Below are 23,104 nucleotides of genomic sequence, written 5' to 3'. Positions count from 1 at the left end.
ACCATCGTCGAGTACATGTACTCGAAGAACGCCATTCCGAACAAGGCGCCGTACCGTTTAGAAGAGGAAGAACTAATTTCCCTCATTCTCAGCGGCATCGAGGACGACACATGGGCCAACCCACTCGCAGCGCAGCTGTGTGGCACAGTAACTGAACTCATTGACAGAGCGGCTTTGCTCGACGCAAGGCGTCGTACGACCGTGTGTGCCGAGAACGACAAAAAACCGTCATCGTCTACAGCGAGCCGTGGTCAGGGTTCGAACCAGCGGGTGCCAGCCAGCAGCTCTGTCAACTTGCCGAAGGCCAACCTGCGCAGCGATTTCTCGGGTGCTCCACACCCGCGGCCCATCTCTGCTCGTTCGTGCTTCAACTGCGGCGACATCGGTCACCCGCCCCGTGATTGTAGAAAGCCGAAAACGCCATGGAGCAACGATCAGGGCGGACGAGAAACGAGCGAAGAGGGACAATTGCAGCCACGAAACAGGGACCACGTCACCTAGGCAAGCGAACTGTTTTTTGCATTCGACGGCACATTACCAATAGTGTCCGGTACTGCTAACAAACGACCCGTCCGCGTGTGCATTGACAGTGGCGCCAACTTATCCATCATGAGTGCCAATGCCTTGACGGACGACATTCCCACGCACGCATGGGTATCACGCGAGAACATTGAAGTTCTCAACCGCAGCATATGCCCAACTCTCGCTGCAACGCTTGATGTGACACTGGGCACCACGAATGTGCGACTCGAAGACTTCGTGGTAACGGAACTGCCCAGCTCTGGGATCAGACTGGCGACGAGTCGCGAACGTCGACGTAACGTTTCACACGTCAAACGATGTGACTATCGTTCCAGTCGAGCCCTCCGGAAAATTTTCATCGTCTGAAGTGCCACCCCCGAAACAAGGCACACCACACCGCACCGGGGAAACGCTTATTGCGACGTTCTGCCGGCAATCGGACGAGAGTGTTTCCAAAGACGAAGGGTACGTGCGCCTCAACACGAAATGTCCCGCACCCGACGAAGACTTCACGAATCTAGTCGAAGACGCCACACGGAAGATTACGAAGGATGCCACCGAGGCAGAGAGGAAACAACTTCACGCGATTCTGTTAAGGCATGACTAAGCGTTCACTTCCAAAGGCGACACTTTGGGCGTGTGTCCTCACACCGAACACAGCATCGAACTCAGAGACAATATACCAGTGTCATCGAGGCCGTACAGGTGCTCACCGGCTGATCGCAAGTTCATCCGAGAACAGGTGAATGACTACCTCTCCAAGGGCATCACAAGGCCGAGCGAAAGCGAGTACGGTGCTCCAACGATAGTCGTCGACCAACCGCACCACCCGACGACTCCACGAAGAATGGTACACGACTATCGCAAGCTCAACGAGAAAACCATCAACCCTAATTATCCAATGCCCGTCATGGAAGACGTTATTGACGATGTCATGCGCGACGGATCGGCTTACTTCACTGTGTTGGACGTGAAGACGGCATTTCTGACTATACGAATGAAGCCGGACGACGTACACAAGACCGCATTCGTCACTCCAGACGGAAAGTACGAATACCCTCGAATGGCCTTTGGGTTTTGCAACGCCCCTCAGACCATGCAAAGAGTCATGCGTCGCACGTTCGATGGCTTACCTAGGACAGCTACGTACATGGACGATGTCGGGCAGGGAGCCACAACAGTGAGGGAGGCTTTGGATTTGCTGAACGAAGCACTCAGGAGAGTCGTGATCAACGGCTTGAAGATGGATCTCCGGAAATGCCAGTTGATTCAAGACAAAGTATCTTTCCTGGGTTACGTGATCTTCGCCGAAGGACGAACACTGGACGAATCCAGAGTCGCCGCTGTCGAGAAGTTCGAGCCGCATCGCAACGCAAAGAAGCTGTACTCCTTCCTGCAGTTCGCTAACCACTATCGAAAGTTCATACCGGAGTTTGCAAAGTTCACGCACAAGCTACGGCACCTTCTGGCGAAGGACGTTCCTTTCGTATGGACTGACGCTTATGAAGCAACCGTCAATGCCATAAAACACGCCTTGAAGAACCCGCCGATTTTGGCGAGCTTCCGCCCAGACTGCCTGACTAACGCCCACATCGACGCTTCGCAAACCGGGCTGGGCGCGGTGCTTACTCAAACTCAAGACGGAAAGGAGCGAATCATAGAGTACGCAAGCAGATCACTAAACGAGCACGATCGTGGTCTACACTCTAATATGCTCGAGTGCACGGCGCTCCACTGGGCGATCACTGAAAAATTTTCGGTCTACCTGAGAGGAGGCCCTCGTTTTACAGTGTTCACGCACAACTTCAGCTTGTCGTACCTCGTCCGGAAGAGAGCCAGCAACCGCAGATTTGCGAGGTGGACGCTCGACTTAGCAGAGTACACCTTCGACGTCAAGCACAAGCCAGGACGCCAGAACTCCGCTGCTGACGCACTCTCGAGGCAGTCGGAATCTGCAGAGGCTTTCGACCAGGGCGTTTCGACCCGAGACCTCCAGTGCTACGCAGTAGTGGTCGGCAAACACAGTCGCCTACGCGAGTTTCAGGAGAGGAATACTGACTGCAAAAGATTTCGGGAGGAGGCCAAGCACAAATCTTCAGACTACGAGATCGAAAACGACATACTGGTGAAGAAATCTCTCGAGGGAGGACGGGTCCGTCGGAGGGTGATTATTCCCGCTGCCCTCCGAAGCAGTGTGATGATCGTTTTCCACGACAACAACGGCCACCTAGGCGTCGAGAAGACAAGAGACCTGATCCAGCGAAAGTACTGGTGGTCATCGATGAGAAAGGACATACGCGAGTATGTTGACTCCTACCACACGTGCCAGACTATCAGCGTCGCCCGCACGACTAGGAATGAAGGTTGCCTCATCCCACGCGATATTCCTACTGAGCCAAACGCGGTGATATCCCTGGATCACATGGGTCCGCTAAACGAGAAGGGAGACCACATCCTCGTGTGTATTGACCACGCCACGAGATACATGGACGCAGTGACCGTACCGAGCACTTCGTCGACGCACTACCTTGACTTCATGACAAACCGGTGGATTCCGGAATTTGGAGTTCCCAGCGTCATTATTGCGGACCAAGCCAAGGGATTCGTGAACAAGAAAACCAACCAATTCCATCACAGACTGGGAATTGCTCATCAGAACTCCCCACCGTACTGGCCATGGCACAATCAAACGGACTGATTGAGCGAATGGTAGGAACATTGAAACAGGTGCTACGCAAAATGCTAAACAACAAGGACAAATGGCAGAAGGAACTACCCCGAGCAACGCTAGCAATCAACGCCACGAAGCATCGTCACAGTGGCCACAGCCCATTTCGACTCATGCACGGCTACGACCCAAAACTGCCAGGAGAGTTCAACCTCGCCTCAGTCGAGGGAGACATCGACGAGCCTCATAGACTGCACGACTTGGCAAGGGGACGTGCGGAGACAAGAGAGAGGCTACTGCAGAGTCAGCGCAAAACAACGGTCCGTTACGACAACAAGCGGCGAACTCCGAGTTTCATAACGGGGGACCTCGTCCTGCTTGAGTTGAGCGCTCGAGGCACATTAGATCCTCGCTATGAAGGTCCGTTCGAGATAACGGCCCACGTCGGAGGAAACAGGGCCGAGATCCGAAGAGTACCCCACACACCGGGCATGATCAACCAAAAAATCGTCAACGTGGAGCAGATTCGTAGATATAAGGAGCCGCTCCTGGAAGTTACGGAACCATCGCCATCTAACGACACGCACGCCTGAGGACAAACGCAATTTTCGGGAGGGCCGTGTCAGCGGCACTCGAGTTCGCACAGCTGAATTCTCCGGCAGCGTCTCATTCTCCGGCAGCGTCTCCTTCTCCAGCAGCGTCTCCGTGCTTGCACGGGAAACGCTGCACTGCGTTAACGTGGACTCCGAGCCCTGAGCGCGTCCACTCGGCGCGGTTGCCCATTGGTTCAACGAACATTCAAAAAACAAAAGTGAGCCTTCGAGCCGGGACCGCATATCAACGCATCGCCAGAGAGAGGAGAACGAGTCGAGATTCGAGCCGGGACCGCAGAGCAACGCATCGCAGAGCGAGCCGAGACGCGAGTGGCGTCGGACGTATCCGATCGAGCTCCTGCACCGAGTCCGGTTTCCTTATACATGCAACCACTGCCGATTCACCTGTAACTCAGCACAATACAGTTTTTCTTAAAATTTGAACCTTGCCTTGACTACATTCATTCGGACATCGCTGACAATATGATTATGAGAGACGCTGTAGTGGAGGGCTCCGGAAATTTCGACCACCTGGGGTTCTTTAACGTGCACCCAAATCTGAGCACACGGGCCTACAACATTTCCGCCTCCATCGGAAATGTAGCCGCCGCAGCCGGGATTTGAACCCGCGACCTGCGGGTCAGCAGCAAAGTACCTTCACCACTAGACCACCGCGGCAGGGCTTCAGTGTGACATTCTGAAATGAGTTTTAATTGTGCAACTTTTCATTCTGTCAACCGAGGAATTATAGTTATGAACTCTCCCTGTCGTCTGCAGCTGTTAATGTGCGGGAGCTTTCAGATGCTGAAAATTGGGTGTGTTGGTTCTATTTTTAATTTGCATAGCGCATTGATTTCACGGCAAAATAAAAAGAAAGGGGGGGGGGCTCAACCGAGTGTTTTGTTGTATACACGTGTGTCTTTTTTCTTAGTCTAGTTGAATTGTTCGGCTATCCCAATTCGAGGAAGCATTCAGTTGTACCTTCAGCGTGTCAACGCTACAACCAACTTTCATATAAGAATAAAGGTACAGGTGCGTTGAATAGTACACACAAAAAGATAACAAAGAGCCCCTTTAGGAATACGTATATGTTGATATAATGTGTCAGAAAAAATTGGCAGCTCCCACGTACAGTGGGAATCGATGATATGCGAAGCACGAATGAGAAATGTTGATATGTTACTTTAAAATCAGCACAACGTTACGAAGTGAAGGTAAATGATGCCGTCGGTGGCCTCCGTGTCATCATTATCATGTTTGGATGTGTCGTTTACCTTCGTCATCTATTCACGTCACGTAACATCAAATTTAGTATATATATATGTGGAGCTAGCGAGATGGCCGGGAGCACGCTATCAGCGTGGTATGTTGTCATGTTCTAACGTGACATGCGTGTCAGGATTATCATGTTTGCACCTGTCATATATTTCGTCATCCATTGACGTCACGTAACACCAAATTTTGTATATGTGGAGCTAGCTAAACGGCCGCGAGTGCATCATGAACAGCCCAGTATACTCCGATGTAGCGTTGACGCGCGCGAACGCTGGGCACAGTGACGCTATGCTAGCAAAACGCGAGCACTCTAGATATTCTGACGCCAGGTGCGACCGGCGCGACCAGCGTCCGTCGGTGCGGCCCGACGGCAACCGGCGTGAAATGCGACATGCTGCAGTGCGCGCCAATGTGTTACCCAGACTACACTGCGTCTCCCTCTTTTCGTGAGGGAGGGACGCCGCACGAGCTGAAACGCGCATGCGTCAAAGCAACGCAGCACGGCGCGCGCCTGCAAGTATATGGCAGGACCGGCGCCTGGCGTGGCAACGCCAGCGTGACACAACGAAATGAACACCGGCGAGCCCAAGCACCACGTCACGTCGAACTGTATTGGCGCCTTGACTGTGGCATGTAGTCATGTTCTCAAACGACACGCATCTCATGATTATTTTGTTTGCACCAATCACATAAATTCTCCATCCGTTGATGTCATGTAATACCAAATTTGGCATATGTGAAGCTAGCGAAACGGCCACGAGTGCATCATGAGTGTGGCATGTAGTCATGTTGTTACATGACACGGCATCTCATGATTATGTTTGCACCAGTCACATACCTTCGTCATCCATTCACGTACCCTAATACCGAGTTTGGTACATGTGAAGATAGCAAAAACACCGTGAGCGCATCATTAGCGTAGCATGTAGTCATGTTGTTACATGACACGCATTTCATGTTTATCATATTTGCACCAGTATCATACCTTTGTCATCCATTCACATCCCGTAATGCCCTATTTGGTAAAAGTGAAGCTAGCGAAGCGGCAGCCAGCGCATTATGAGCGTGGCATGTTACCATGTTGTTACATGACACGGCATTTAATGATTATCATGTTTGGACCATTCACATACCTTCCTCATCCAACCACGCACCGTGATATAAAATTTGGTATATGTGACGCTAGCGAAACGGCCGTGAGCGCATCCTGATCGTGGAATGTAGTCATGTTGTTACATGACACGCATGTCTTGATTTTCATGTTATGGTCTGTCACTTGTGTTTGTCATGCAATCATGTCATACCGTACCAGTTTTGCAACATGCCATGTGAACGAAACCACCGCAAGAGCTGCTGGACCATGAAACGTAAATCACGACATTCATGACGTACATGTCATGATTTTCATGTTGTGACTAGTCAAATGTGTTCTTCATACAGTCATGTTATGCCATACCAAGTTTGCAATCGATACCATTATCAAAACGGCCAGGAGAGCTAAAAGTCGTAGGCGGGTAGATAGATAGATAGATAGATAGATAGATAGATAGATAGATAGATAGATAGATAGATAGATAGATAGATAGATACGCTCAAAGTCGCTGAAAAGTTCCCTAAAAAATGCTTCGCATTTAATAATTCTTTTTTCTGTCTGGAAGAATTTCCATATTCATAATGCCATCCTTTTCTCGTGTGTGTGTGTTTTTTTACGAGCTTGTTTATCTTACATCGAAGCAATTGTGTTCAGTCAACGCTAGACGCGTTTGCAGGGCTCTCCAGAAAGCCATCACGTGGATTTCTTACACATGCCAGGTGACACCTGCCCAGGCAGTGTGTGAGTCGGCCAGCGAGAGTCAACACTTCGCAGAACACTGAAACGGTTGCGGCAGCTGGAGAGTACAGTCCGGATGAATGTCATTAGTTGCTTATCATTAATATTCACAACATCCCAACGTTATCTCTTCTTACTTTGCCTCTCGGTTTGCATATTAGTTGCTAAACGTGATACGCCGCTGTGTAATGCAATGAACCGTTATTATTAAAAAAAAGAGTCCCAAAGCACCTCCCGCCTCCCGTATTTCTATGGAAGTGCTACATATTTTAGGAGAGGCAAAGGTTACTCGGGATAACTTTGGACGATTTCCGAATTGCATGCAAATTAAGCACACGAGCATTCTTTATACCTTCCCCGTAAAATAGCTTTCACCAGATGCCGGTAATCGAACCAACAACTCCACGCTGAGCGGCCGAACATCGTAGCTACACAGGCAACGTTACCGAAAAAATACAGACAAATGGAGAACCGTTAATTGTAAGCCAAATCAAAGCTACTACTGGATGTGAACGGTTGGAAGGCTTCCCGAAAGTACAATATGTGATCGTGATTCCACGGTACAATGCTGCTGGGGCAAGATCACTATTTCGCTTGAACAGTCCGTCCAGAGCACCCTTTGTACAGTCCACCCAGGGACAAAATACCGGCGGTAACGTTTGAGTGGCCGCCGCGTGCGGTAGGGCGAAGCGCATGCGCCTCGACGTGGCGGTGCGGAAAGAAAGCCGAGCGGTTGGGACGCGAAGGTAGGAAAGAGAAGGCACGGCACCCCCCTCGCGCCCGCTGCCGAACCGGATCGCTCGGCGCGCGGACGTACCAGCCGGCCTGGCTAGTCGAACTCTACCTGTCGTGCGGGCAACGTGGACGCGTAGGAGCTGCTGGCCGGGGCCCCGTTCGCCGTGTCGGCGAGCTTCTCATGCTCTTCTTCTCTTGACGGATACACACCGTGTGCGTGATCGTGCTTACTGCCACCGTCTCTGTGCTGTCCGTGCGTGGACGACCACCGGGACCTTCTTGTCCTGGACTACCGCGCACGCGGGGGACAGAACATCCGTCGTCTCGTCGTTGTGTGCCGAACTTCCGGAAGTGTGAAACTCATCGATCTGTGATTCGCCTTCTCCTTTGAAGGATTCTAAAGGCAGCCTTGTCTGGGGACTACGCCACTGAGAGCGCCAGGTGAGAAATCTCCTAAATTATTTGAACTCGATTTATTTCGTCGCGCCAACTCCTGATGTTCCGCTAAGAACACGAGTTGCACCGTAGTAGGTGCTTGGTGCTGTAGTTTAGGATACGAGCCAAGTGCCGCCTCGCGTCGTCGCTCGTCTGCTAATCCACGAAAAACGATACGGGCAGCTTCTACGAACCGTGAATCTTTCACGTCGAAAATGAGACGTTTCCAGGGAAACATGATGGTTGTCACTATCGAAAAGCATCACCGGCTAAGAAGTGGTGTTGGTGGTAAGCATCGCGCTGTTCTGTTCTGACTGTTTTCCTGTGGAGAGTGAGTTCTGCAGCGAAAAGAACATAAAAAGAATAATACTGCAATGATACCCAAAAATTAACAATCAGAAAAAAAAAGAAAAAAAAACACACATATTAGCACACTGAAGCTTGTCGAAATAACATATCAATGCACAGTTTGCTTGCAGAGAAATGTCATAAAATGTCACTGTCGTTAAATGTTCAAACGCTCATCTTTCTATTTCTACTCTCACTATATGCACTAATCACCTGGAAGATTATGAAGAAGTGTCCGACCATGTTTCTTGGTCATTTTTTATGGTTCATTTCTTGTTTGAGTCTTACGTGAAGATAAGTGAACACTACGGTTGCTAAGCCTTCCGAGACAAAAGAGGTGCATGATGACACTTCTACGAGTAATTTCAGAACGGGACATCTTAATGCCACTATGCAAAAGCAAAAACTAACTCTAGCTAATTAAAAAAATCTCTCGTTACATTAACAAATTAAGTTTAACAACGACGTATTTAACCAGCGCGAGTTTTCCTTACCAGCTTCAGTTCTGCAGACGGGCACAACGCCGTTGTGAACATGTTAGTTCGTGTGAAAACATGCATGAGTGACTGGAAGTCCGCGACTGCTCGCTGGCCATGGGATTCACCTTAATTTGTCTGCTCGTGATTAAACAAGCTACGAAGTCTGAACGTTGGTTTAGTGGCCGAAGGCCGAGCTACGTGTTAATTTATGTACAGAAATAGACAGGCTGCCATCCATGAACACGAGATTGTGTTCTGACGCTGAAGGGAGCTCCACCTTGCTAGTGTATACGTGAAGAGGCACTGCGAGTTGTATCAGTCAACGACAGAGCAGCTAAGGTTAGATCCTGCAAGTGTCTCCTCTCTCATTTCATTATTTCAACCACTGCGACAATGCACACAACGTACTTCATCCACTATCCCGCAGAGACGCTCGTCTCCTGTGGAGTTGCGGTAAGCTCGCCCCGTGGCTTTTTTTTTTAATTCCTGGCCCACTGGTAAACACATATTGAGATACGTGACGAGTGAATCGAATAACCCGTCTGCAGCATACTGTGTCAAACGTTTTCATGGATATAGCTTGGTTCCTTCTGTTTAAATATTTACGTTCGGTGCCATACATCATGGTGGGAAATGTTCTCCAGAAGCTTCATGCATTGGATGGAGTAACGTGTTCACGTTAAAGACTCATCAGAGTTCGATTATGCATCAGTTCTTCTATGTTATTTGTGCATAACTAAACAGGGAGAACGAGGCAAGCGATTGAAATACAATGTGTTTAATTGGTTTACGGTATCAAGAACTCGAATGGAACGGAATAAAAACAACGATGTCACCAATACTGAAGCCAGACAACCATCTAGGTGTACAACACGTATTGACAATATACCTTAACGTCAGCATGCACCAAACCCTCGTGCATAGCAGATGCACAAATAAAAAAAATCAGAAACTGGCGGTATTGTTCGTCCGCAAAAAACAGGTGCATTGATCCCCCGGACAGGTGACTCGCATGTGACAGTCCCCGAAGTAAACAGAGTTAAAAGAGCTTGACCCCTGCGTGATGATAACCACAAAAGCGGGTAGCAGTGAGCCAGTGCACTCTTTTTACACCCTTCTTTGTCTGTGGCGTGTACACAGCGGGTGACGGGTCAACTCCAGGGTGTACACGCGGTGGGCGCTTATCTCTGGACGAGGGGTGAGCGGCGGCGGCAGCAGGTCCCCAGGAAGACGTGGCTTCGGTCAGCACCTGTTGCGGTGAAGCCAAGCACCAGGCCTCTTCCCGTGGGAAAACAAGCAAGTGAGAGGAGCAAAAAGAAAGAGCTGGACGGGGTCGAATCTGTGTGCCTCCTTCGTGTGGTCGCCGTCCGCAGCTGTGGGGGCAAGATCACGTTGCGTGAGAGGACCGGAAGCGCTCGCTGCTCCGCCGCCGTGGGAAGGCGCGGAGAGGGTGACCGGGCGTCGCTTCCGGCGAGCCATCTCGCCCTGCGCCGAGCGCGACTCGCCCCGGCGTCGTCGGTGCACGGGGACACGCTTGGCCGGGTCGCCCGAGAGACAAAAGGGGAGGACCTGCGTAGTCGTGCGCGCCTTGCAGGTTCCAGTTTGGCTGTGGGTCCACGTTCACTGGGCCGCTGACGAAGACGGCGAGACAAAGGACGCTGCGCGGTGTCGCCTCGCGATCGCGCCGCGCCGACCCGAGAGATTATTCTTCGCACCGCAATGGGCTCCCGCGACGATAGCGGTACGCTCTAGCGAAGCTCGACTAGTTCTGTTGCGAAGGTTAATTGGATAATTTAACGAAAGAAGAACGTATAGTTTCCAGTCTAAAAAGCGTAAATTTGGTTGCAAACCTCTCTTTGGAGTGGTGCAGAACAGGGAGCATCGTCAACTTGACTCGCAGTCTAACACAGTGTTAATCGAAACAAGACACAAGTTCAGAAAGTACCGAAGCATGAAGAGATGGATATTCTTGAACACGGGGGGGTCGTTGAATATGTCGTTTAGACATGTGGTCTGTCTTCTCCAACGCAGAAACTACGTTGAATACGGCAAGACCACTTGTCGAGACATTGGCTCAGCGAATAAGTTAAAGGATGCTCATCTCTAACACAGTGTTTGATCACAGCCTTAGCGTGACATATGCTGCCCCGGAAAGGCATCATAAATTTGGAATGAAACCATGTAGATATTCTAAACTGAACCTTTATTTTCATTGCATCTTCTTTCGTTGTGTTTTCTCATTTAGAAGGAATTTACTCTTAATGAGAGTTTTTATTTTGACAGACTTTATAACTTCAATACACAGGGCGTCCCACATAACTTGAGCCAAGAATTTGAAAGTGAAAAGCACTTAGGAGGCGAATTGAACCAAACGCATACTACTGGCCTGTAGGTACTCAGGCTATTTTTTATTTATCCCCATGCTAAATAATCGCTAATTATCAATTAACTATTCTTTAATTATGGGCTGGAAACCCGAAATATAAACACTGAGATGTAGAGCACTTTCAGAAACCACCGATTAAATTGTTTTCTGTACGATACGTCTTACGCTGTTATTTTTCCCACGTTGTAAAGAAAGCCCGTGAAACAAGAAAAGAAGCCGTGTGGCGGACCGAGAACGCACTGCTATAGTGCTTATATAGGCTTTCTTTATTTACAACGCTGAAAAAAATAACAGCGCTAGGCGTATCGTACAGGAAACACCTTTGACGGTGGTTTCTGAAAGTGCTCCACATCTCAGTGTTCATATTTTGGGTTGCCAGCCCATAATTAAAAAGTAGGTAATTAAGATTTATAAATTAATTAGTATGGGGAGAAATAAAAAATAGCCCGAGTACCTACAGGCTAGTGCGAGTAGTACGCGTTTCGTTCAATTTGCCACTGAAGTGTTTTTCCTTTTCAAATTCTTGGCTCAAGTTATGTGGAACGCCTTGTACATGCACATATGGCTTCGGCCACGTTCGGCCAAGTTCGATGCTTGTTGTTCTATACATTAATTTCTTCCACAAAGAAGGTTCTCTGATATTCTCCATTACTACCTCAGTGATATGCTCACCTTAGCCTCAGATCTAAAATAAAATAGTTCAGTTGTCACAGCTCTTGTGGATGTCCCCCGGTGGCCAGTGTGGCAGCTGGTACAGTTACTTTCCCACTGGCGCCAAACAGAGGGCTGTACTATACGGCCAAATGCGAAGGCCTTCAGCGAACATCGACCCTGTTTCTGTGGCATTGATATTCGTAGCACACGGCCTCTCTTCGTTTTGCACTCCTGCAGTGTGCCTTGAGTCACACCGGCAGGTACGCATTGAAAGCCAGCCCGCAGCACCACTGCTTTAAGGGGATGATGGGACGTTCGGAAAATGGATGAGTGCCTTGTCTGGCCGCGCACGTAATGTCGGAGTCGCGTAATCATGTTTTTTAAGCGAATGTTTTATAAGTGAAAGATTTTGGTGGCCGGCGTCCGTTTTCCAATAATTTCTCTCTCGATGATGGCCTTGGCGGTGATCAGAGGCTTCTGATATGGCAGTCCGATCTTTCATAGACGTTGCTTGTCATTTCGGTTTGACACATATCACAGTTGTCTGCATATTAATGCACTACCATCATTGTTGTCTGTATACCAACTGATCGTGTTGCGCTATAGCTGTTTAGCTTGCGGACGAAACTCGATCACCTGTATGGAGGAACGAAGCAGCTTGGAGGAAAGAAATGCACTATGAGAAAGAGATAAAGAAAGAACGAAAGAAAGAAAGAAAGAAAGAAAGAAAGAGAGAAAGAAAGAAAGAAAGAAAGTAATTACGTCAGTCATACGTGATATGTATTCTTGCAGGGACGTCTACAAAACTTCCTTCTTAAATTACGTCTGGTGCTTTCGCGCTCTTTCGGTGCGAAATCCAAATTGGTTCAGATGGATTGGTGGCTCGAAAGCACTATGGCTGAAGACCGCCCCACATGCTGTTATTACCGGACTTTCCCCTATGCAGTACAACCTGCCCATACCTGTCCTTGGCGATGCCTTCCCACCTTGCCAAACGCCTGCTCCCAATTGAGTTAGGGTGCCCTGCCCCGGCTTTTCTTTTTTCTTCAAACGGCTAAAGTGGGGCTTACCACGTCACGTATTACGTGCCAATTCCGGTGCATCGCGATAACAAAACTATACAACGAAGGTGCCAATGAAAGCATCTTTTGTCTTATTACCTCCTTTTCTGTGGCTGCTATAGAGACCTAGCCGAAGGTGGTTATTACACTTGTAAAAGATACCTTTGGATGGGGTTCCGTGTCGAAGTATGACTCCGTGATCGCGATTATGACAACACCCATTAACAAGACGGTCGTGCGCACGACACTGCCGCTTACAAAATGCAAGCCTACAATGGTGCCTTCACGCATTCTGTGCTTCAGCAGAGCACCGTATCTACCGTGGCAATACTTTTCTGCGCTATCAACTCACAAAGAAAGATTTGCTAATTAGCTTCACTGTTCTAAAATACTAAAAAAAAGAGAAGTTCCGATCAATGTCCGTCAAAAACGAAACGCAGTAGAAGCGAATCGGGCGCTTCAAATATATGTAGAAAGTGTAGAACGAATACAACGACACGACGAACAAAAAAAGAAAATCCGGCGCTATGCCATCTTGATGACCTTCGCTACAGCGCCGTCAACTCTATAGGGGCTGATCGCAAAGGTAGTATAAGACCCGAGGGAAACCAGCTCCTCGCACCATAAAGTTCCGTCCATTTCCAAGAGCGTCAGCAACTTAGGCGAATGGAATTCGACATAAAGGCTACGTCACAGGCGAGCCATAAATAAAGCATACGCGCCACGCAAACACGTTCACTCTTACCCCTTGCGAGGAGTTCAAAATTGATAAAGAAGTCATTGGTGGGACAGAGGATATAGACGACGCATGGCGCTGCGCAGAGAGAGTGTGTGTGTGTCTGTATCGCCCGCCCGGTGGTATACAAGTTCTCGCAGCGCCGCCTCCCGTTCGTCTGACGCCAGAGACGGCGGGGAGGAAAGGCGGGCTCGATCATCTGGCGAGTTGATATCCTTGACTGGGGAGTGTGTGTACAGAGCAAGGTAGCAATCTCGAAACGCAGGCGCTCGCCTCGATTGCGATGCCGCGCGCTGCACGGATAGAATGGCTACAATGAAAGCGTTTCAAGGACGGCGCACGGCCGTCCATACCTCATGGAGGTCCGGATCGCACGAGAAAGGCTAAGCAGAAACATGGCATTAGACCCGACGAAGAAGGGACGCCGGTGGTTTTTCTGTCGGGTGATGCGAAGAAAAAAAAAGAGTGTGCAACGATTATCGGTTCCGTCGTTATTGCCATCACGCGGCGACTCGAGGAATGCGGTGTGGCCTATAACGCGTGCGCGGCCTCATTTAACGCAATGACTCGAATCGTAAGGTATATGTTACCATTTGTCGAGCGCTCCTGCGTTTCGGGTTACCGAGATCGCGCGGTGGGTTGAACTTCGCCGGATGAGCTTATAACGTGCGCTGTTACAAAATAGCTTCTGAGGTCATCACCCTGAGTACCAGCGTTGTTGACTCCTATAACGAACTGAAGTGCGCGAGTTCGCAAGATGTGTATGTGGAAACCACTGGGTGTATTGGACTGTGAGACAAACGCCCTGTACCTGAAAATGATTTTAGTTTATGGGCATAACAGCGTATTGCACGCCTCAAGTTATCTCGGTGAGTTCGACACGTGGGTGTAACGTCCATCATTAGATAACAAGGTGTGTTTGTATTATTATGTGTGTCAGCAAACCTAGCGTGCTACCAGGAAAATAAAACACCCAGAGTGACGCTTGCTGATCGTCACATGACCTTGATAAACATGACTCCTGTAAACTTCGCATTGTGTTAGCAAGAATAAATAGCAGTGAACGTGGACGGGTAAATATAACTTAAGCAGCAAAGTGTAGTTTAGGACAAGCTCACTGCACAGGCAGAAAAGAAAAAGAACCTTAACCTCGTTAAGAACAAATGACAATTTGAAACCTTATGAAATGTTCCGAACTATAGGCGAGATATGTTGACTTTATCGGGAAGCCCGGACAAGTATTTTGTTAGTTGCAAAATGTAGTTACCATGTATGGAAACTCGATATGTGACTGAGCTTAGGTTCACCAATAAATCATGCTGTCAGAAGGCCTGAGGCAGGATGACAGCGTGATCGTGCATTTCCTATCTATCTGTCTCTATCTCTCTTCTCCCTTTCAGGTTCGGGACACACAATAAAAGTGTTAGCTCCTGGCATCAGTCACTGTTCTACTTCTATCGATTCTTGCCTTCAACACTGCGATTCATATATCCGGGTTAGCTATTGCATTGACACTACGACATCACGGTATCAAATACTGAGCGTTTTATCGTCGTAAAACCTATACCGATTTCTATTCCGGTGGAAATATACTGCAAACCACAGTGCATTAGGTGCTTTATAAAAAAGAAGAAACAAAAAGAGAGGGTGTGGGGAATCCGTATGTGGAGAGACACTTCACGGCATCCTGCTTTCCAAGCATGCGAGTCTGCATGGGCGCATCGCGAATACGCGCATCGCCAAATCAGAGACGGCTTCTGGCACCAGCGTCGAGCCACGGACAAGTACGAGCGGGAGGGGGAAAAAAGATTCAAAAGTACAATTAACGTTTTGCACCAAAACAGACGATCTCTAGCGTGATTTTCGCTCGATCTTCCTCCACGACCCACCGCGGTGCGTCGACGATCAGACGACGAGCTTTCTTCGGTAGCCAGCGAAACCGGTAAGCTTACCGGGAAAGCCGTCATCCGTGCCCTCACCCGACCCGTGCACTGGCAAGATCGAGGAAGATCTTTAGTTGTTCTTCTTCTTTTTCTTGACCGTGGCACGTTCTGCTGGTTTAAGAATCGCGGCTGCAGAGCTCTTCTGCGTTGCTCTCGTCGCCATTGGACCGATGAGGGAACGATTCGGCTATTAAAACGAACCGGAGGTCTTGATCCGTCCCAACGGCGCCTCTCTGCCGCATCGTTTGACGCCCGGGGCTCCGTACGTGGGCCAACATAGCGTCTGCGCGTTGCCCCGCAGCTCTCACGAGGGATCAACTCGGTATAAACTTTGACGGGACACCGTCGTGTAGAGCCGTATAATGGCGCTTTTGGGCGCCCGCCACCACGAGAGGATTAGGCGAGCGCTCGCTTCTTCCTTCATCGCGCTCGAGTGTATATGTGCATGAGTGAACGCGTGGGTATAGCTATAGCGGCGCACGCGGCCACACAGGGCCGGCCCATCACGTCAGGACTGGTCACGATGTCCGCCTCCATCTTTCTTTTCTGCCAGTTGTCCCGTTTGTCTTTTTGTGTAGCGCACATGGTCGCTTGCGTGCCTTTCCTCTATACACGCGCACGCGCGGCGACCGACCCATCTTTAACGGAGCGCGAATATGGTAATGAACCGCCGCGTCTTCCCGCCGTTGAGTTGTGAGCAAAGTAGCGGCTGGGCGAATCCGAGCGCTCTTGCTATTCCAGACGGAAAAGTGGGCGAACCGTTTTGGGTCGCGCGCGTCTGCCATATACGAGGGATTTCACGTCATTTGCATATTCCCTGTTGACGTCACGACGGCTGCCGGGTGGTTCACAGAGCCCCGACCTGTCACCTGGCTCTGTATCGTAGATAGGAAACGCAAGAAACACATGCTGCCGAGGCGCTATACCCGCAGTGTAGTGGTATTTTTTTTTTGTAAGGCCTTTTCTGGTGCAGTATCGTTCTTTAGGAACGACAGGCCGCAATACGCCAAATAGGGGAAGAGTCTCGTTCTGCTTGTATGATTGCGCTGGGGGCTTAGGCAGCCGAAAATGGGTTATGTTCATAGAAGTTTAGGCGTCAACTGACAAAATAAGTTAGTGGGTTCCGTATCAAGTGGTCAGTGAGCCTACAGTAAACGGCGCAATAATACCGGATCAAACAAAATAACACCAACACTGCACTGTGTTATTTCGTTTCATCCTGTATTATTGTGTGGCTTCCCGCATGTAATCATGAGCCAACGAATCCAAATACATACACTTCCAATAACAGTCGGTTTTCATGCGTACTAAACACATGAATTGATCGGTGCGATTTGTATGCTTCATAAAATTGCTCGCGTGTAGCGTCCCATTTCAAGCCCGGGTCAAACACTGCCTCAGTGAGTGAAGCAGATCCTACATTCAGAATTCATCGATGAGTGTAGTTTTTTTAGATAAAACTAGACTTTTATAACCTCGCGTATTACTTCAATATATTGTAATGGCCAGCAATCGCAAAATACATCGTAGCTTGAAAACGCTTCGGAATTACGCAAACGACGACGCTTTCCACTTGTGCCAACGAATACACTGAATGAAGTTTCGCGCACCATTCAGGGAAGGTACGAAATAGAAATACGGTGCAATATCGAGCGAACCTGAATGGCTGTGTAAACAAGCGACAGTGGTGAACAAGAAAACACCTTGATTCCGAAATGTACGTTTCGTATAGTCAACAAGCCGTTTTTTTTTTGTCGAATCCCTGCATTATAGGGTTATTAGGGTAAGGAACGTTTTATTCGCAGAAGCACCGGTGGCGTGCAGATCATTATTTATTCAGATCTCCACGACGATCGCCCAGACAGTGCCCGTATGCTGAAGGAGGTGACGGCAGGTGCGATATGTGTACGTCCATGCAGAAAAATAACTCGCGCACAATTAAACGCAATGTAAAAAAAAAAAAGCCCGGATTCCTAACACAGGGAGTAGTGGTTTTTAGCATGCTATACGGAAACACGTTACGTAAATACGAGACGGCTCATTTCCATACACGCGCGTACAATGCTCGCGCATGCGCACTCGTCAGCCGGTTCGGTATCGCCGCCTTTCCGTAGCTTGATAAAAACCTCCAATAATAGTCACGCATACAAAACACATCGCGACGGGACGGGACACGACTGCAGCGACGTCCAGCGCGCTGTGTCACCCTGTCCGGAATACTTGCGTGTGACCAGAACGTTTGACCCGCTGACCCGCCAGTCAAGCCACGGGCCAAGTCACGCTCAGTTGGTCAGGTCGTTGCAAATTTATCATCTTGGCCGGACACCGCGACGAGGGGACAAGCGCCAAGACCCGAGACGAGACGTGAGTGCGCCGCGGGTCGCAGTGTGGACCGTTGAGCAACGTTCAGTGCATAAACAAATTCGGGTGTTCCACTTTGTGCCTGCCACAAAACGGCCCATGACGAGAGCTGTGGCATGTCCTCTCTGCTTGCGCCGCGTATACAGAAGCGGCAGATACAGTTCGTGTACGTGTAGCATACGTGCGCGCACAGGCACTCACACGCCCGTTTCACGCTCCACCGGGCTTACGCTGCCCGATAAAACGGCACGTCAGGGAGAAATACGAGCGCCGCCTGCAGCCGCTTCCGGGTTACCCGTTTCGCGCACGGCGGGGCTTTATGCAGTCGCCCCCGCGACCTACATCGGCCCATCAAGCGCCGGCACGACAGGCTAATAGGGACACGTGGACGCGCACCCGCAAGAAAAAAAAAGTGGGAAAACAGAAAACTTGTATAAGAAAGAATTGAGAGCAGTCGGTCGTTTCAGCGCGGCTCAAGAGTGCGGTGGTGAAACGTTTTTTTTTTTCCCGCAAATAACGATAAAATGCGGAGCTGTCGGGTATCGGTGTTTGGAGTTGTTTCGTAAAGGAACCCAAACGCCTCAACACTGCCGTCAGTATCTATACTTATTGTTGTTTTTTGGTTGATTGGTGGGTTCGACAATCGTCGCGATCGATCACGTGCGCCCAGAAGCGTCGCCTTTCGAAGAAAACAGCGTCAAAACTGCGCGTGGCCCGAATTGTTTTCGTCCGCACGTGGAAGACAACAAGATGACGGCGTAACGCAAGTTGACGATAAGACATTAAGTGTCGAAGAAAAAAAAACAAAAAGAACGTTATGCCACCGGATCGCGCCTACGTTTTGCTCGGCGGTGACACGAATACATGGAGGAAACTATGAGAAAAACAAAAGAGATAAAACAACGCACCTGAAGAAGCCAACCTGTGATCAGCTTTCAATCCAAATACGTGCAAAGCAAAATAAGTACACATGAAAAAAGAGCGTGCATGACGGCGCTCAAGTCGCGTATGTCCTGCCATCCATTTCATGTGTGCACCCACGCGCAACGTTCAGCCTATCGTTTTTCTTGTCTTCAAATACTGCGAATATATATACGCGATGAGCTTGCGAGATCGTACGTAGCACACCGCAATATAGTAATAATACAGTGACTGTCCGGTCTATAATGTGCAGAGAAAATCACTGGCTACCTTTATAGCACGCATTCACAATAGACAAATGTCTGTTGAATGTGTCCCAGCATGTCGTCGACTGAAGGCGATCAAATAACTGCCACTATTTCTCAAAAAGAAAAAAAGAAAAAAAAAAGGGGGGGGGGCTGGACAAGTGCTGTGATAGTGATGTCACGCTTCCACGCCAGATTGATAGACTCTTACTGACGAGGTGATTCTGCACGCGCTGTGTGATGTGCTATCTTTGTGTCTCTCCTCTCTTTCATCTCCTTTCAATCTGCCCCATTCATTCCCCACGTGTATATAGGGTATCAAAACGGTTATCCTAGATTGGTTGACCTCACCACCTTTCCTTCTCCGCCATTTATTCTATTCTAGTCTGTGGTAATATATTTTTTAAAGAATAACAGATCAACCGTGTCGAGTTGCGCTTACCAAGCAGTGTCGGCTTCGGCGTGCCTCGATGACCGCAGGCCGACCCTGCTGCGCGGTATAGTGCCTTCCCGCTCAACTAAGGATTTCTACTAAAGCGCCTTATATTTCTCGACAGTATATAGCGTTTTTGCTCCAGTCAGCAAAATCGAGGACAGGTTAGATCGGTAAACAGTACAGACACTTTACAACCGCAAGGGATAAACATTTACAATGGAAATGACTTAGTTGGCAGATTTCATATAGCTGTACCCTCGCGTTATCAGTTATATATCCCGCTGATGCCGCGGCATAAGTGTTTACTTGGCATTAAAGAAACACGCAAGGAAACCGGAAGGTGCTGCGGCTATTTGCATAGAATGCGCTATTCCATTGTTCATGCAAGCAAAATAACAAGTGAAAGCCGTAACAGCTATATAGCAGCCTGTAGCAGGGCCACCTTCCGCAACGCAATTGATTTAGTGTCAAAACGCCAGGGCGGGCCGTAGACGCAAATAACGACTCCGCGCACCGTGCCCCGATTGACAGCCTCTAGAGAAAAAGCGCGTAATTGCGGCTTGCGCGTATTTATGGCAGTCACGAAAACGCACTTCGACGCGGCTATAGCGCTGCATGCCGTTCCTTTTCTTCGCCGCATTTCTCGCGCCATTGTAATCGGGGCGACAGTTAATGCCGCAGCCGAAAACCACTGAGGCGTTACTCGGTTTTATCCAATTGCTCTGTTAGCTGCGAAAGTGTGCGCGAGTTCAACGCACCAGCAACTGCCTGCGGATAGGCTCGCCTTCAAACCCACTTTAGATTCGATCACTGGACACCGCGTCAAGCTGGAAATTTGGGGCTGCTCAGACGGAACAGTTTTCTCTTTCCCCTCGCTACGGCACGGACAGTTGGGCGAAGTCACCTGTCTTTCAGACAGCAGCGGCTATTTTCACATTTCTTACTCAGGTTCACACAAAAGCGAAGGTAGTATAGGAAAAGCTTCATGCTGCTGTGTCTACTGCATGCGACAGCGTGGGCAGAAGTTTGGCTAAGAAAGAAAGAAAGGAAGACAGAAAGAAAGAAAGAAAGAAAGAAAGAAAGAAAGAAAGAAAGAAAGAAAGAAAGGAAGAAAGAAAGAAAGAAAGAAAGAAAGAAAGAAAGAAAGAAAGAAAGAAACTACATGAGAGAACAAAGTACATAGCGCGTAAATTATAGCTGCACTAAACAAAGACCCAAGATAAACTATGCAGGCATGCTTTGAGTGATGCATGTAGCTGATAACAAGTGATAAACGCTCTTACTGCTTTCCTTTTTTCTTTTTTTTCGCCTATACTACGGTTCAAATGATGGACCAATTCATGCAAGTGCACTCAGATGAAACACGTTGTCAAAGATATACGCGAACCAGGGAATCTGGCCAACCAGCCATGTAGTGTTATGTGCGGCCTTTTGCTCCTACATCATGGCAGCTATGCATAAGCCGGCCTCGGTAAAGGTCGGTGCTTGGGAAAGAGACTTCAAGCAGTGTCTTCTGAGTCGCGGAATATGTTAGCCGCTCGCCTTGACCGCCCGAGTTGAAGGGACCACTGAGAGGGAATTCCCACTCGTAACTTAAAGAACCATTTCGCCTCCAGCACCCTGGAATGTTGCTTTTCCGTTCATCCTCATTGCTGTGTCAGTAGGTTTTCTTTTTTCATTCTTTCGTGGTTCTTTCTTTCAGCAATGCCCTCTGCATATTGACTCTACGTACATCACATGCTAAATTCGTAAAGGTTCTATTCAATAACTTCAGTATAACATTGTCCAATCGCTTTCAGTAATAATACGATCAACACCAAGATTGGCTGGCATCCGCTGATAAATATAGTTCGCCTGTACGAATTCTTTTATGAGAATGGGGCTAAACTATCAGTCAAGGTATCAAGAAGGTACAGTAACGCCTTATTCCACGCTGCGCATTCGTACTACGAGACGAAACTGTCGCAGCGATGTTTATCTAGTAAGCTTCAGCGAAACGTCCCACGTCACCGTAGTGCATGAGCTTATACGACCAAACCGTGCGTTTAGAAAGACCAGTACTCACTCTTAGATAACCAGAGAACGGCGTTCGAAGACGCGGGCTCCTCCCTGAAGCTTTGAAGGTCGTTGAACCTTTCAATCAATGCTCAAAAATAGCGATGGGATAACTTCCTCTCCTTTGGCGGAATGCTGAAACGTATGGGCACCCACGGCGACGGTTCAATGTGGGTGGCCTTTCTCTCTCCTCTTCTCTCATTTGTTTCTCCGAGTGCCCTCACAAATGCGGCGCAGTGCAAACACTCGTGGCACATGGAGAGTCTCTTTGATGTTTACCTCTTCTCATGAGAACCGCAGATGTACCGTGTTTAGCCGCATATTAGCTCACGCCTTCTTTTCATTGCAAAGCAGAAACGCGAGAAGTTGGCACTTGCATGGTTAAAACCTTTCATGACGCACGTTTTCGGTACCATGCTACATTTATTCCCTTTGCTTGTAAGACGTACCTTAGAAATACTACATAAGACGCATTGGCGCCGCAATGGTGGATGTTACTGCTTTCACAAAGCAGAAAGGCCAACCTTATAATCGCGTTCAACTGCTGCCGCATTGCGCTCGTGCTCAAGATTTCGTGATGCTTCCTCTATTCGAAACAAGCGAGTCGAGCAAACATTTCAGACTTCGCTATACGCGATCAAGTACGGCACAAACGCGTTCTCTTCCCATATCACCAACGCGAAAGAAGCACGCAGCCTCGGCAGCATCCCATGCTCGCCTCTCGAGTGAAGAGACTTGATGTGCGCGTACACATTCGCGCTTAGCAAGGCGGCCGAGCTCGCTGTAAGTTTGCCCCATGACGCCGTCTCGGCGTCTTTAGAGAAGAATGAAACAAGGAAATAAAAGGGATAGCAGAAGGCTTCCAAAGAATCTCGAGATGCCGGCTCACGAGGCTGTCACGCTATAGCCCCGAGTATTATGGGCTCAGAAAAACATGCCCGTTGCGGGGTGCAACGGAGAAGAAACGTGCCAAGTGTGCGCTCCGCGCCGGCCGCACCGCGGAGTGCATCGTGGCGGCGCGTCAATCACGAGTTTTATGCGAGGCTCGCGCATTCCCGAGAGCCAAGGAATGGAGGCCACATACGAACACACACCGATTCTTACTTCACGGCGCACCGTCGATCGCACGCTGCAAGCACTGCCTGGCGGCGCGCTTTCGGACTTGGGACTGAGGAGGCACAGCTTTCCTCGCGTCGTGCATGGCCTGAGGCCCGACTCTGTTCCGCCCGACAGACATGGCGTGTCGCCGGTCTTCAGTGGAACCCAGTTCATACATACAGAGTTGGAAACGATTCACTCGCTCGTCGAAGGAACGCGGGGCGTCGACTGTGATCGTCATCGCGGGGTGCGGCGCAACTTTCTCCGCGTCTAAACGCTGCAGCTTCTGTCTGACATGATCGGTATATATACTCAGGTGCGC

The 23,104-nt window shown here is 49.2% G+C and overlaps 1 protein-coding gene across 1 annotated transcript in view; it reads left to right on the top strand.

The window, feature by feature from the left end:
* The first annotated feature begins 7,713 nt into the window (after positions 1 to 7,713).
* Positions 7,714 to 23,104, top strand: part of RhoGEF64C (Rho guanine nucleotide exchange factor at 64C) — a 144,238-nt gene continuing 128,847 nt past the window's right edge. Inside the window, exon 1 of the mRNA XM_037412315.2 lies at positions 7,714 to 8,065. The gene's annotated coding sequence lies outside the window, so the exon portion shown is untranslated. The remainder of the gene's footprint in view (positions 8,066 to 23,104) is intronic.

This window comes from Rhipicephalus microplus, chromosome 1, assembly GCF_043290135.1.
Source record: "Rhipicephalus microplus isolate Deutch F79 chromosome 1, USDA_Rmic, whole genome shotgun sequence".
NCBI classification, from domain to species: domain Eukaryota; kingdom Metazoa; phylum Arthropoda; class Arachnida; order Ixodida; family Ixodidae; genus Rhipicephalus; species Rhipicephalus microplus.
Note: the sequence above shows the minus strand (reverse complement) of the source record. Positions and strands in the feature narration are given on the sequence as shown.